Here is a 16,320-nt window from a genome sequence, read left to right on the forward strand (position 1 = left end):
TTTGAAGTTCACTGGTTTGTCTTTGAGGAGAGCTGTGATGCTTTCCATCCTATAAACTGACCAAACTTTGTTGATAGTGGCTGAGAGTGAGGGGGGAGAGGTGTTTTTCCATAGAGCGGCAATTAAACATTTAGAGGCATGTAATATATAATTGATAAGTTTTTGCGTGGAGCGACTAGTGCCCGGGAGCCGTCTAGGAAGAAGCGAGTATAGGGGGGACTCAGGCATTTTAACCAGTGTAATATCCTTGATGAGATTATGAATTTGTTGCCAATAAGATCGTAATTTAGGGCACCACCAAACAACAGGGTACCCAGCAAACCATACCCTCTCCAACATCTGTCGCTAGCAGTCGGAAAGATAGAGTGGAGACGAGAGGGGACCAAATACCATCTGTAGAAAATTTTGCAAGAGTTTTCCTTTATCCTAACTGATATAGATGACTTACCTATATTAGCTCTCACCTTTGACCATTCTTTAGGAGTCAGGGTCTCCCCGGTGTCCCTCATCCAGGCAAGCCCATGAGGGTCTTTGTCAGGTTGGTCAAAGTTGTTAAGCGATTTACACAAAGTGGAAATTAAGCCTCTAGTAGTCGGGGAACAGCGACATAAAGATTCTAAAGAACAATGAATCGAGGGGGGGGGGGTGCGTTTGAGGAACGATAAAGGTGCCTAAGTTGAAGGTATTGATAAAAGATTTTTTGGGGCAAATGAAATCTTCTCTGTAAGTCTGCGAAAGTAGGAAAAACCCCAGCTGGGACCAGATCCCAAATGAAGAGCAAATTATGTGCAGACCAGTAATGAAACATTTTATAATCTAACCCTGGCTCAAAGTTTTTATTATTCCAAAGTGGGACAAGGAGTGGATAATTAGATCGCAACTTGTAGAATCTAATTACTTGATCCCATAATGAGACAGAAAAACGAGCAGTTGGAAGCTGAGCTAAACGTCTAGTCCTATGCTGGGATGGTATCCAGAGTAAGGAATATGGAGAATATAGTTGCAATATGTCTGCCTCAATCTGCATCCACACTCTATAATGAGGGGGTGAGTCCCATAGGATACATTGTGACATATGTGTAGCTCTATAATACTTTATTATATTTGGGAGGCACAGTCCTCCAGAGGTTTGATGTTTAGAGAGTATTCGCATACGCACTCTAGGCTTACGCCCTGCCCATACAAATTTAGATACCATTTGCAGAAATTGCTGGAGAACATGTAAGGGAACCTGAATTGGGAGTGTTTGCCACAGAAAAAGTAATCTAGGTAAAACGTTCATTTTGATTGAAGCCATCCTGCCAATCCAGGAAATATGAAATTTATTCCATTGAGTTAGGACGCCTCGAATTGTATTAATTAGTCTAGGGAAATTAGCTGCATATAGAGAGGAGTAATTCTTGGTTATATATATTCCCAAATATTTGATCTTATTATGCTGCCATCGAAAATTATAAGTGGTTTTAAGAGGTTGGGTGATATGCTGAGCGATATTAAGATCTAAAATTTCGGACTTGTCCGAATTAATTTTGTAGTTCGATAGGGAACTATAGAGCGATATTTCTTAAAAAAGTTTAGGCAGTGATGCATGCGGGCTAGTTAATGTAAGTATAACATCATCAGCGTATAGAGCTATCTTATTATCTCTAGAACTGGTGGGAATACCCATGAATCTCGTATTGTTTCTAATTCTAGCTGCTAAGGGCTCCATAATGAGGGCAAAGAGTAAGGGTGATAGGGGGCAGCCCTGGCGGGTGCCATTACTTATTCTAAAGGGTGTGGATGTGAGACCGTTCGCTAAAACTGAAGCTGTGGGGTTATGATACAGCTTTCTAGGCATCCAGAGCAACCACCAAGGCAGGGAGAGAAGCACTATTAGCTATATGGATTAAGTCTATTATTCTTCTTGTGTTATCTGAGGTTTGCCTTCCTGGAACAAATCCAATGAAGGGAGTACAGCCCCTAATCTATTTGCTAGTTGTTACGAGCCGCGGCGGCTCTGGGCAGCGCTGCGACTCGCTCCCCTCTGCTTCCGGACGTCCCGGCCGTCGTCATGTTGACCGGGACGTCATTTCCGCCTTACCCCGACCGTTGCCAAGGCAACGGTCAAAACGCTCCTAATGAGTAGCGCCGCGTCCCGGCATCCAGGGCAGCCGGGCGCGTGCGCAAATTAGAAAATAGCAACTGGCCCATTAACCCTCCTGTGCCTCTGGCATTTCTATTGGCCAGTGCTAGTATTTAAGGCAGGGAGGGGCAATCCTCCCCTGTCGATTATAGTTCCTGCTTTGCTGCTGACTAAGCCTGCTTTGTTCCTGGTTGCTGTTACCATTGGATTGAATACTTGTTGCCTACCTTTAGCCTGATTCCTGACTTCGTTTGATTGCCTGTGCCCATTGACCTTTTTGCCTGGACTCCTTCGCTGCTGATTTGCCTGTGACCTCTGACCCTGGTTTGTGTACTGGATATTCTGTCAGCTGCCGGCCTCGACCCTTGCCTGGACCTCACTCTGCTATTGCTCTTATCCTCTAGCACTGGTTCTCTCCAGTCAGCGCACAATTCACAACCCTCAGCTGTCTGCGGCCAAGTCTGTCCCCACCACTAGGGGCTCCAGCGAAAACCAGACTTCTAAATAGACTCCGGGTTTTGTATTGCTGGCTGTGGGAGTTCCTAACATTATAACCGGCCCACAAAATTTATTCTGGAGAGAGTGAATTGTATCTTTCAGTCCTATGGAACCAAGTCCAGCGCAAGTGCTGGCAGGACAAATCCAGACCTTGTCCCAGATGGTCCAGGAGCTGTCCCAGTGGCAGGCTGCCCAAGAACAAGCATCTAGAGCCTCACAAGCTGCTCAGTCCTCCGTGGTGGAACCCAAGATGCATTTACCTGACCACTTTTCAGGAGATCGCAGGCTCTTCCGTAACTTCTGGGATAGCTGCAAGCTCTATTTCAAATTGAGACCACTCTCGTCTGGATCTCCACCGCAGAGGGTGGGGATAATTATCTCTCTCCTACAAGGGGATCCGTAATCCTGGGCATTCAGCCTAGATTCCAACAGCCCTCAGTTGCAGTCTGTGGACGCCTTCCTTGAAGCACTTGGGTTGATTTACAATGACCCGGACCGATCTTTATCACAAGGGCAACGTTCCGCGGAGGAATATTGTTCCAATTTCAGGCGTTGGTCTTCAGACTGTGCATGGAATGACCCAGCTCTTGGTTGTCAATTCCGTCTGGTCCTCTCTGAGCAAATAAAGGACTCCCTGGACCAGTACCCTAATGCGGGATCCCTCGAAGAACTTATGCAGCTAGCTATCCAAATCGACAGGAGATACAGAGAAAGGAAGGCTGAAAAGGAAAGTTCTTCCACCTTTACTCCTATGCTTCCGTAAACTGCTCCTATTGACCAAGTTGAACCTATGCAACTGGGAGCATATCGACTATCATCTGAGGAACGAACCCGGAGGCGTACTTTGGGTCTCTGCCTGTACTGTGGAGAGAAGGGCCATCTGCTCTGTGAACATGGGGAGTGTCCACTTAGGCCTACAAGTCATCTGTCCAAAAAATTCTTTGCTTGTACCCGCTCAGCTCACCTTTAACGGACGAGATATTTCCGTCCCAGCCTTTCTGGACAGTGGAGCTGCCGGAAACTTTTTGGACTTGGGTTTCGCAGCTGTTCCTTTGGAATCCATCATCACTGTTTTCGGATTGGATTGAAATCGTCTAGATAAAGGTGAGATACATCATCGTTCACCTTCTTTGCAGTTAAAGTTGGGTGCCCTTCACTCCGAGACTATCTCTCTGTATCTAATTAATTGTCCTTCAGTCCCTTTAATTCTGGGCCACCCCTGACTTGTTCTTCACAATCCTTTTATCGACTGGACCAAGGGTGAAATCATCAAGTGGGGTCCTCTATGTTCTTCCTCATGCTTGTCTCTACCACTCAGAATTACTCAGATCTGTCCTGAACGGTTGCCTTTTCATTACCATGAATTTTCTGTCGTCTACTCTAAAAAATAAGCAGATGTTCTTCCTCCACACTGGGAGTACGATTGTGCTATTGACCTTGTCCCTGGCTCTAGGTTGCCCAAGGGAAGATTATATGCCTTATCTATTCCAGAGACCCAAGCCATGGAATCATATGTAAAGGAGAACGTGCAAAAAGGCTTCATACGGCCTTCCAAGTCTCCCGCCGGAGCAGGCTTCTTCTTTGTGGCTAAAAAAGATGGTGGGCTTAGGCTTTGTATTGATTATAGAGGGTTAAATAAAATAACCATTAAAAATACTTATCCTTTGCCACTTATCTCAGCCATCTTCGATCAACTAAAGGGAGCCAAAATTTACTCCAAAATTGACCTACGAGGGGCCTACAATCTGATACGTATCCGAAGTGGCGACGAGTGGTAGACTGCCTTTAATACTCAAACGGGCCATTATGAATACCTCGTTATGCCCTTAGGCCTCAGCAATGCTCCAGCTGTTTTCCAAGACTTGATCAACGATGTCCTTCGTGAATTCTTGGGGTCCTTCGTAGTGGTCTATTTGGATGGCATCCTGATTTACTCCCGTTCATTAGAGCAACACCGGGAACATGTTCGACAAGTACTTTTGAAGCTCCGTCATCATCATCTGTATGCTAAACTAGAAAAGTGTGACTTCGAAGTCTCCAGGGTCACTTTTCTGGGGTATGTCATTTCCCCTGAAGGCTTTGCAATGGATCTCACAAAGCAGTGGCGCACACAGGAGGGGTTTCTGAGTCTCCAAACAGAAACTAACTAAGTGGCCACCATAGCGGCACTATCCTATACAGCAGTCGCGGACGCTTCTTTGACAGTGCCGCGGCTACTATATAGGACAGTGCTGCCAAAACGGAGCTGCTGCAGCTCTCTCTCGTGTTTTGTTTTGTTTTTTTGGGGTGGGTCAGGGGGGAGGAGGGAAACTTAAGGCAAGGACATCCAAGGTAGTATTTTCAGAAATACTACCTGTGCCACGCGCTAGTCCAGGGAGGCAGCGGGAGATTAGGGAGGTTAATGAGTGGCTAAAAGATTGGTGTAGGAAGGAGGGTTTTGGATTCTTAGAGCACTGGGCTGATTTCTCGGTCAGTTGCCATCTTTATTGTCGTGATGGATTGCACCTGAATGAGGAGGGGGCTGCAGTGCTAGGGGAGAGGATGGTTAGAAGGTTGGAGGAGATTTTAAACTAGGCTCCGGGGGGGAGGGGCAAGCAAGTATTTATGGGATAGACATTGAGAGTAGTAAGGAGGAATTTAACAAGAGTCAAGGGGGTGGAGAGGGGGGAAAGGGAAGCATAGCCGATAAGGAGAGGCCCTTTTTAAAGCAAAAAGAAATACCTAAGGGAGGCAATAGACTTAAGTGTATGCTTCCAAATGCAAGAAGCCTGACATGTAAAAAGGGGGAGTTAGAGCTAGTAGCAATGAATGAGCAGTATGATATTATAGGTATTACGGAGACCTGGTGGGATAATACACATGACTGGGTGGTCAACTTGGAAGGCTAGTCTCTCTTCAGGAGGGATAGGGTAAATAAAAGGGGAGGAGGAATATGTCTTTATATTAAGCCAGAATTAAAACCAAGTATTCAGGATTTTATATATGAGAATATTGGTGATAATATAGAGGCATTGTGGGTGGAAATATCCAGCGGAGGAAGAAGTTCAGAGAAGTTGCTGATAGGGATATGCTATAAACCACCAGATATTAGTACGATTGAGGAAGCCCAACTTCTACAGCAAATTGAAAAGGCTACACAACTAGGTCAAATTTTAATTATGGGGGATTTTAATTATCCGGACATTGATTGGAGTACTGAGACCTGCAGTACAGCTAGGGGAAATAGGTTTCTGAGCACGCTAAAAGACAATTACATGTCCCAATTAGTAGAGGAACCAACTAGGAACCGGAATATACTGGACCTAGTAATAATAAACAATGTAGACGTAATATCAAATATTCAAGTAAGGGAGCACTTGGGAAACAGTGATCATAATATGGTCTCTTTTGAAATTAGTTTCCAGAAGCAACGGTATAAGGGATCAACTAGGACTTTAAACTTTAAGAGGCAAATTTTAATATGCTAAAGGAGTCTATAAAGAGCAGAGACTGGGACAAAGCCTTTGAAGGTAAAAATCCGGAAGAAAAGTGGGCTGTCTTTAAAATGTTGTTGGAAACATATACGTATAGGTTCATTCCTATGGGAAATAAATTTAAAAGAATTAAGTCTAAACCAATGTGGCTAAATAAAAAGGTAAGGGAAGAAATGCAAAGGAAGAAGCGTGCATTTAAATTGTTTAAGTCTGAAGGGTCAGAGGAGTCCTTCCATAGGTACAAGGAATGTAATAAAACATGCAAAAAGGAAATTAGATTGGCTAAATTAGAAAATGAAAGGCACGTTGCAAAAGAAAGTAAGACAAACCCCAAAAAGTTTTTTAAGTATATAAATGGCAAAAGGATTAAAAAAGATAATATAGGACCCCTAAGAAGTGAGATGGGTGAATTGATAAATGATACTAAGGAAAAAGCAGAGGTATTAAACACTTTCTTTTCTTCAGTATTTACTAGAGAGGAACAAATGGTAGAAGTAATACATAAAAATGGAAATTAAACCATGCCATTAATTAATACTTGGTTGTCAGAGGAAGAAGCACAAAAGCGACTGAAGAATATTAAGATAAATAAAGCTCCAGGTCCAGATGGCATACACCCAAGGGTACTTATGGAGTTAAATTCGGAAATAGCTAGACCGCTATTCTTAATTTTCAGAGATTCAATCTCATCAGGCTCAGTACCAAGGAATTGGCGAATAGCAGATGTGGTGCCGTTGTTTAAAAAGGGGACGAGATCACAACCAGCGAGTTATAGACCTGTAAGCCTGACATCAATGGTGGGGAAACTACTGGAAGGTATTTTAAGGGATAGTATTCAGGATTACTTAGTACGCCATAAAATTATTAGTGGGAATCAACATGGATTTGTGAGGGATAGGTCATGTCAAACTAATATAATTAGTTTCTACGAGGAAGTTAGTGGAAACTTAGACCAGGGTAGCACAGTAGATGTGGTCTACTTAGATTTTGCAAAGGCCTTTGATACAGTGCCACACAAGAGGTTGGTTTACAAAATTAGGGAACTGGGTCTAGGAATCAAACATTTGTACTTGGATCGAAAACTGTTTAGAGAATAGGGAACAGAGACTTGTGATAAATGGAACATTTTCTAATTGGTCAAAAGTCTTAAGTGGAGTACCTCAAGGTTCCGTGCTGGGACCACTCCTTTTTAATATATTCATTAATGACCTTGGTGATGGTTTAGAGAGTAAAGTTTCTATTTTTGCAGATGACACTAAACTTTGTAAGGTAATAAAATCAGAGCAAGATGTAGCTTCTCTACAGAGGGACTTAAACAAACTGGATGATTGGGCGGCCAAATGGAATATGAGGTTCAACACAGATAAATGTAAGGTTATGCATTCAGGGATCAAAAACAAGAATGCAATCTATAAATTAAATGGAATTAATTTAGGAGAATCTATAATGGAAAAGGATTTGGGAGTGCTCATAGACAGTAGACTTAGCAATAGTGCTCAATGTCAAGCAGCAGCTGCAAGGGCAAACAAAGTATTGGCATGCATAAAAAGAGGCATAGATGCAAGGGAAGATAGTGTAATTTTGCCACTGTATAAATCGTTGGTAAGACCTCATCTTGAATATGCAGTACAGTTCTGGGCACCACTCTTTAAAAAAGATAATTTGGAACTAGAAAGGGTTCAGAGAAGGGCGACAAAATTGATAAAGGGTATGGAGTCATTAAGTTATGAGGAAAGGTTAGCCAGTTTAGGCATGTTTACTTTAGAAAAGAGGCGTCTAAGGGGAGATATGATTACTATGTACAAATACATTAGGGGTCAATACAGAGAACTTTCATGGGAACTTTTTACCCCAAGGACTATACAAAGGACACGTTGTCACTCTCTAAGGTTAGAGGGGAGGAAATTTCACAACCAGCAAAGGAAGGGGTTCTTTACAGTAAGGGCAGTCAAGATATGGAATCCATTGCCAGGGAAGGTTGTGATGGCAGATTCAATAGATATGTTTAACAAAGGGTTAGACAAATTTTTTGCGGAAAGGTGTATCCAGGGATACGACCATTAATTAAAATGTAGGATAGTAGTAGAAATAAGGTAAAAATAGGACTGCAATATTGAGTCTGGGGGGATTTTCACAATTTAAACAGATTGGCGGTTGCTTACTCTGGATCAATTTCAAATATAAGTGCAGGATCGCAGGAGATCCAAAATAGGTTGAACTTGGTGGACTGGTGTCTTTTTTCAACCTCATCAACTATGTTACTATGTTATGTTACTATGATGTGGGCAATCATGAGTTACTGGCCGTCAAATGGGCATTGGAAGAATGGCGCCACTGGCTTGAAGGAGCAAAACATACTATCACAATCTATATTGATCACAAAAACCTATCCTACATTGAGTCCGCTAAAAGATTGATCTTCAGGCAAGCACGGTGGTCCCTCTTCTTCTCCCGTTTCCAGTTTATTATTACTTTTTGGCCTTGTTCAAAGAACCTAAGAGCGGATGCTCTGTCCCGTACCTTTATCTCTTCTCAAACTCCAGTTTCTGAGCCATGTTCCATTATTCCCGCTTCTTCTATTTTGATTGCCTTCACACAGGAATTGGATAAAACCCTTCAGCAATGTCAACCACATGCACCTTCTGAAACACCAGTGGGCAAACTTTTTGTGCCTGTACACCTCAGGAAGTCGGTACTCTCACAGTGTCATAACAACAAGGCTTTTGGACATCCTGGTATTGCCAAGACCATTGAAATTGTCTCTTGTACTGTCTGGTGGCCATCATTGTCTAAGGATGTAAGAGAGTATATATCGTCCTGTGACCTGTGCTCCAAGAACAAAGTTTCCCGGAGTTCCCCTTCCGGGCCATTACTGCCATTACCTATCCTGGTCAGACCTTGGACCCATGTGTCCATGGACTTCATCGTTGACTTACCCCTATCCTCTGGGTGTAACACCATCTGGGTAATGTAAGAAATTAGGACCTAAATTTATTGGTCCATTTACCATCCTAAAGCGAATCAACCCAGTGGCCTTCAAACTGAAGCTTCTGGAATCTTTAAAGATTCCCAGTAAATTTCACTGCTCTTTATTGAAACCTGCCCGATCTTCCAGAAAATTCAAACCTCAACCAGTTTCGGTGGATGGACATCAAGTTTGTAGTGGAGAAATCCTGGATTCAAAGAATGTCCAAGGTCAGGTTCACTACTTAGTCTATTGGAAGGGGTACGGTCCCAAAGAACGGTCGTGGGTACCACAAAGAAACCTACACTCAGATAGGTTACTCACTGAGTACTTTAGGAGATTTCCCGGAAAGCTAGGTTGTCGGGACTCCTTGACCCCTCCTCAAGGGGGGGTACTGTTACGAGCCGAAGTGGCTCTGGGCACCGCCGCGACTCGCTCCCCTCTGCTTCCGGACGTCCCGGCCACGTCATTTCCGCCTTACCCCGACCGTTGCCAAGGCAACGGTCAAAACGCTCCTCATGTGTAGCGCCGCCTCCTGGCATCCAGGGCAGCCGGGCGCGTTCGCAAATTAGAAAATAGCAGCTGGCCCATTAACCTTCCTGTGCCTCTGGAATTTCTATTGGCCAGTGCTAGTATTTAAGGCAGGGAGGGGCAATCCTCCCCTGCCGGTTATAGTTCCTGCTTTGCTGCTGACTAATCCTGCTTTGTTCCTGGTTGCTGTTACCATTGGATTGATTACTTGTTGCCGACCTTTAGCCTGATTCCTGACTTCGTTTGATTGCCTGTGCCCATTGACCTTTTTGCCTGGACTCCTACGCTGCTGATTTGCCTGTGCCCTCTGACCCCGGTTTGTGTACTGGATATTCTGTCAGCTGCTGGCCTCGACCCTTGCCTGGACCTCACTCTGCTATTGCTCTTTTCCTCTATTACTGGTTCTCTCCAGTCAGCGCACAATTCACGACCCTCAGCTGTCTGCGGCCAAGTCTGTCCCCACCACTAGGGGCTCCAGCGAAAACCAGACTTCTGAGTAGACTCCGGGTTTTGTGTTGCTGGCTGTGGGAGTTCCTAACACTAGTATCTTAGCAAAAAATTTTAGATCAACATTAAGCAGGGAGATGGGTCTATAGTTACTCACTTCTGTCGGGTCTCTGTCTGGTTTAGGTATTACGACAATCCCCGCACCGGTGGTGGCTCCATCAAATTTGACTACTTCAAGTATCGAGCTAAATGACCCTGAATGCATGGGGACCAGTTGGCAAACAAATTTTTTGTAATATATAGAAGAAAATCCATCCGGACGCAGGGATGACTGACGTTTCAGCGCTTTAATGTCCTCAGGGGTAAGCTCTTCATTAAGAGTTGCCAATTGACTTCTACTGAGTTTGGGTAACTGGTAGGAGCGGAGGTAGCTCTTAATATTTGCTTTAAGGAGGACTGGATCTTCTATTGTTGGACTCAAATTGTATAGAGAAGCGTAATAATCCCTAAACCGTTGCACAATCTTTTCAAAAAGAGGAGAACCTGTAGAATCTTTTACTGATATTATTTTGTTGCGAGTACAGCAAGCACAGAGTTTGCGTGCCAAGATATTATCCGCTTTGTCGCCTTTTTCATAATACTTTTGTTGTACCCACAGAAGAGTTTTAGCTGCCTGTTTTGATTTGTTTACCTATTATCTGTGGATTCCTGGAATTTCAGCCAATGGGAGCAGGAAGGGGTTGGGACTTATACACAGTTATAAATCAGTGCAGACAGGATATAGTTCTTCCTGCTTCCGGATTTCGTGGGAGTTGGTCTGAGTATTGAGCTCTGCACTTGAATATTCTTGTAATATTGTGTGCCTTTACAGTTATTTTCTTTTGTTCCCTGTCTCCCCTCCTTTCTGCTTTTCTTATTACTCCCCCTTCTCTCTCCCTCCGCTGCGCAGGGCTCCGTGCGGCTCCCCCCCCATCCCTCACTACTCCCCCCTTTCAGTTTTTATTCCCTGGTATTTAATTTTGCATACCTGTTTTGTTAGCATGTCTCGTCCTAGCCGGACGTGCAGAGCTCCGACTAGGTTCCGGGAGTCAGCCTCCGAAGTCAGGTCCAGCCCGGCTGCTTCTTCTGGACCCGCAGCGCCTCTCCTCCCCCTGTTTCCCGGACGACTTCGGCAGTCAGGGGTAGGCGGGCTGGAAGCGCCGCGCCTGTAACATCGGGGGTGTCAGCGGATATAGAGCAAGCATCGGGGGGGGAACGGGTAGGATAGAGCAGCTTGTAGGTAGTTTGCCCTCCCCTCCTCCCGCAGAGGCAGGCATCCTATTTCTATAGCTGCGGCGGTCGGGGGCATTTTTAGGTCATGGGAATCGGTTTCTCGGAGAGTGTCCCCAGCGGCGGGTGGGCAGAGCAATGTAACTCCTTATAGGGGTTTGGGGCCCGTGATATGGGACCCCACTGTGTCAGAGGAGGGAGTTTTTCATTAGTTAGGTGGTTCTGTCCCGGCTGGGAGGGGGGCTGCTCCTTGGGAGCTGTCTCATTTATATGCCACAGGGGTTGATAGCAGTGGCAGGGCGAGGGTGGCGAAGGGTAGGGGTAATGTGGATACGAGTTTCCCAGGGGTGTCCGCAGCTGTTAGCGGGGTGAGTGCAGGAAGGTGTAACTATCCTGCCCCCCCTTTGGCCTGGAGCAGATAACAGGGCTCATGCATTTTTTTAAGGGGGGGGGCGTGGATCCTGGGTTCCAGCCTTTTTATGCGGGTCAAGGGTCACTGGGAGGCTATGGGGGGGCCGCTGGCTGGGCTCAGCTCGACAGTCAGGGAAGCTTGGAACTTGTCTTATCCCCCCGCCGGGGGTAGTCTGCCCTCGGGAGCCACGCTAGGCCTTGGGCCTCCTTATTCCACTCCATCTGGTAATTACACCCACTTATACCCTGCCCCTTTCATACAGCGGGTAAGGTCATGTAGGGAAGCGGGGATTTCTGTGTTTAGACCCCCTCTCTCAGGATTTGTAGGGGCCTGGCAAGGACAGGCGGAATTTGGGGCAGAGGGTGTGGGGGTAAGGGTCCCGGGTGGTAGTACTCAGTTTGCCTCTGTTTCTAACGTGCCTCTATTTGCAGAAATGCAAGTGCCAATGGACAGGTCAACAATGCAGGCTTCGGACCCGGTCATGCCCAGGTCAGGACCCGAAGGCCGACAAGACATCACAGCAGAGAGTGCGGAGGTTCCCGCAGCGGTTTCTGCCGGAGTTTTGAGGGTTTCGGAACCACAGCAGGCGGGGGCAACAGCAGATCCATCGGGCCCGGGAACTTCTGGCGTGTCGGGAAGTCAACAAGCGGAGGCGAGCGCAGGTGGTGAGTTGGTTGATGTTAGTCTGGTGCACGATTGTACACATAGTCCCCCAATGTCCTCCACTGACGAGGATTCTCACTCTTCATCGGGGGAGGGTCCTCGGAAGTTGATAAAAATTCTCAACACGCATTTTAGTAGATCTAGACCTAAAGGTGTTAGAAAGGGAGCAGCAGCGAACCCGTCAGTAAATAAAGCCCCCATGGTGCAATGTGAATGCACGGCCCTTTTAGTGGGCGTACGCCCTTGCATTAGGGACAGGATAAGTAAAGGCTGTTTGGTGGATATGATCGAGATTACAAAATCGGATAAGAAAGATTTGGAAGTGGTCCGGACAAAAAGGGGCATGGGGAGGATGCCTATAAAACATTCCCTAACTGGCGGTCGGGTTATTGTTCCTTCGCATCGTGCTATATAGAAACGAGGCCGCAGGCCAGCGAGGATGTTTGGAAATATTTACATCTGATAAATGAGATGTTCATTAACGACCGCCCGGGGACGTGGCGGAAGTATGACGAATTGTTCCGGGAGCAAGTTGATGGTCGGGTAGAAATGCCTTTAGGCATGAAAGACGTTGAGATTTGGATGCAGCTTAACCGTGCTAGCTTAGCTTTTGGTTCAGGGGCCCAAGGAAACCGATTTCCACAAGGTGGAGACGTGGAGCTCCCCAATTTGCAAAGAATAGGTGCTTCGCATACAATAACGGGGCTTGCGGCAGGGGAGAGTCATGCAGATATAGGCACATCTGCTCCTATTGCCGTGGTGCACACGCAGCCAGAGAGTGTCCGAGGAGTGCCCCCGGCCTCTCCAGAATCGCAGTGATGGCGGCATTTGTTAAAGCCCAGTCTCCTATATGTAACAATGTTTTAGAAAAATGGCTAAGGCTTTACCCGAATGCGGATCAGGCTTCCTTTCTCTGCGAGGGGTTTTGTCATGGATTTAGGCTCCCTATTGTCACAATGGTCAGCGCCAGGGCCTCTAGGAACTTGAAATCAGCATATGTATTCCCTGAAATCCTTGACAAAAAAATTTGTGGGGAGGTAAGCTTAGGACGCATGATTGGCCCATTTGATTCCCCCCCCTTTTCAGATTTAATCATATCCCCAGTTGGTATAGTTCCCAAAAAAGTGGCAGGTAAATTTTGGCTAATACAGCACATGTCACATCCCGCAGGTAATTAGGTCAATGATGCCATAGACCAGGACATAAGTTCTGTCGTATACCAGTCATTCGAAGAGGCTTTGATGCTCATTTGGAGGATTGGTTCGGGAGCTCTTATGGCCAAATTAGATATCGAGTCGGCTTTCAGGTTGCTTCCCCTTCACCCAGAGTCATTCCCTTACATGGGATTTAAGATCAAAGGCAAATATTATATTGACAGATGCCTTCCCATGGGGTGTTCCCTATCATGCGCCTACTTTGAATCCTTTAGTTCTTTTCTTCACTGGGCGATTCAAGCGGGTACAGGGCACGAGGGCATTGTGCATTATCTGGATGATTTTCTGTTCGTAGGCCCGGCTAGCTCTTCAGTATGCTCGGATACGCTGTATTCAGCTCAGGCCCTTTTCTTGGTTATGGGGGTACCGGTAGCCAAGGATAAGACAGAAGGCCCAACTACTTGCTTGTAGTTCCTAGGGATAGAAATAGACTCGGTTGCAGGCTGTTGTCGTTTGCCGGCTGACAAAATAGAAAAAATGGAGAGTTTGATATCCAGCACTCTGGCCTCTCCTTTTCGTACACTTAGGCAGGTTCAAGCTTTGCTAGGATCTATTAATTTTGCATGTAGGGTTATACCAATGGGTAGAATTTTCTGCAGGAAATTACAGTTTGCTACAGCAGGTAGGAACAGACCCCACGCATTAATTAAACTGAGTGACGAGATAAGGGAGGATTTGGCGGTATGGGTAACATTCCTTCAGAAATTTAATGGTTCTAGGATTTGGCCTTCCCCCCATATATCCACGTTAGAGGTGGATCTATTCACGGAACGCCGCAGGCGCTAAGGGATTCGGTGCTTTCTTCCAAGGTCAGTGGTGCGCTTCAGCATGGACTCAATCGTGGATAGAGAGTGGGCTTGCAAAGAATTTATTAGTGCTAGAGCTTTCTCCCATAATTGTAGCGCTGGAGTTGTGGGCCCCTCAGCTGTCAGGGCGTAATGTTTCCTTTTGGTGTGACAATTTGGGCGTGGTGCAGGCAATTAACCGTCAGAGCGCCTCCTCTAAGCCGGCAGTAAATTTGCTGCGCGTTCTGGTGCTTCCTTGCTTGGACTGCGACATAAATCTTCGCGCCAAACATGTTCCTGTTATAGACAACTGCATAGCTGACTCCCTTTCCCATTTTGAATGGGAGCGCTTTAGATCCCTGGTCCCTCATGCTGAACCCATGGGTATAGCCTGTCCATCTTATGTTTGGCAGATGGTCGGTCCGGTTTAAGATTCTTAGCAGAGGCTTCTCTAGCTCCATCCACGTGGGAGGCCTATCGGGCAGCCTGGAAACGATGGGAGAGCTTTCTGTCGTCCGGTCCCTCTCATGCCCCGGGGGATCCTAATGGTATTGTGGACTTCATGTGGGGGTGCTACCAGGAGGGGGTTAGAAAAAACATCTATGTCAGCTATTCTAGCGGGTATATCATTCATGGCTAGGTTCCAGGGTGTACAAGATCCCACTAAATTGTTCCTCATTAACAAAGCTTTAAAAGAATGGTCAAGGCTTCATCCCACCCCCAAGGATAGGAGAAAGCCCATAGATCCCGTATTATTGTCCCGTATGATTTTGATTTTGCCTGAAGTGACATCAGACCATTTTGAAGCTTCACTGTTTGTGGCAGCGTTCTCTATGGCTTTTCACGGTGCTATGCGAGTCAGTGAGATAGTTGCACAGTCCAAAAACAGGATGGAAGCTGTTTTGCTAGTTAAACACGTGGTGTTGTCGGACGACAACATTCAAGTAAAAATTAGGCGCTCTAAAACTGATATGGTAGGGGTAGAGCATTGGTTTACCCTTAGTAAACATCAGGATCAAGTGATATGTCCGGTAAAGCTTTGTCAATATTTCGCCAGCCTTAGGCCGCATGGAGCAGAGATCTGGCTTGTTCATAAAGATTGCTCCCCCCTTACTAAATTTCAATTTTATTCAGTTATGTGCAGCACATTAAATGGCCTAGGTTTATCAACATCAGAATTCGGGACACATTTGTTTAGGATCAGAGCTGCCACCGTGGCTGCAGCAAGTGGGGCTTCCGTAGCTTCAATACAAATACTAGGAAGATGGATGTCAGGCTCTTATAAGTCTTATATACGTCCTGATGTATAACCATGTTATTTTTTCCCTTTACGCAGCTCTTCTCTACCTCTTTTCTCCTCTAAGCAAGTTAGCCCAGAGCGTTAGGCTGCTCGCCGCTTTTTGCATGTATTATCCCCAGTATTCCCTCTCACAGCCCCCTTCTGCTAGTTATTTACAGGGGTCCATTTCTTTTGGGGATAGTACCTCTATTTTGTTGGGTCTTTTGTCCCTTAGGTGTACAGTTATAGTTGTGTTCTCTTTGGTATTTCTGTTAGTTTGTTTTCATGCGCTCCTTGCTTGTGGTTCCTCTCTATTTATCTCGTTGTAGGATAAATCTTCTAAGATCTCTGTTTGGGTGTTGGGCCACTCTTACATTTACTGGGCTGATAGACACCCTTTATCTTGTATGTGCCCCTGGTTACCGGATAGTGTTCCCATTAGATGGATAGGAAAGAGAGGTTTGAAAAGGGCAGATTTTCTTCTTTTCTTGTCAGAGGAAATTGTCTTGCATGGGGTTCCCGATGTGGTGGTCGTTCACGCTGGTGGTAATGATGTAGGTCATCTTAAATCCCTGGAGCTCATCATTAGAATTTCGGGAAGACATGTCTGTGATTTCTAGTAGATGGCCTTATCTTAAATTGTGTTGGTCTTATATTGT

This window comes from Mixophyes fleayi, chromosome 2 (assembly GCF_038048845.1).
Source record: "Mixophyes fleayi isolate aMixFle1 chromosome 2, aMixFle1.hap1, whole genome shotgun sequence".
Lineage (NCBI taxonomy): Eukaryota > Metazoa > Chordata > Amphibia > Anura > Limnodynastidae > Mixophyes > Mixophyes fleayi.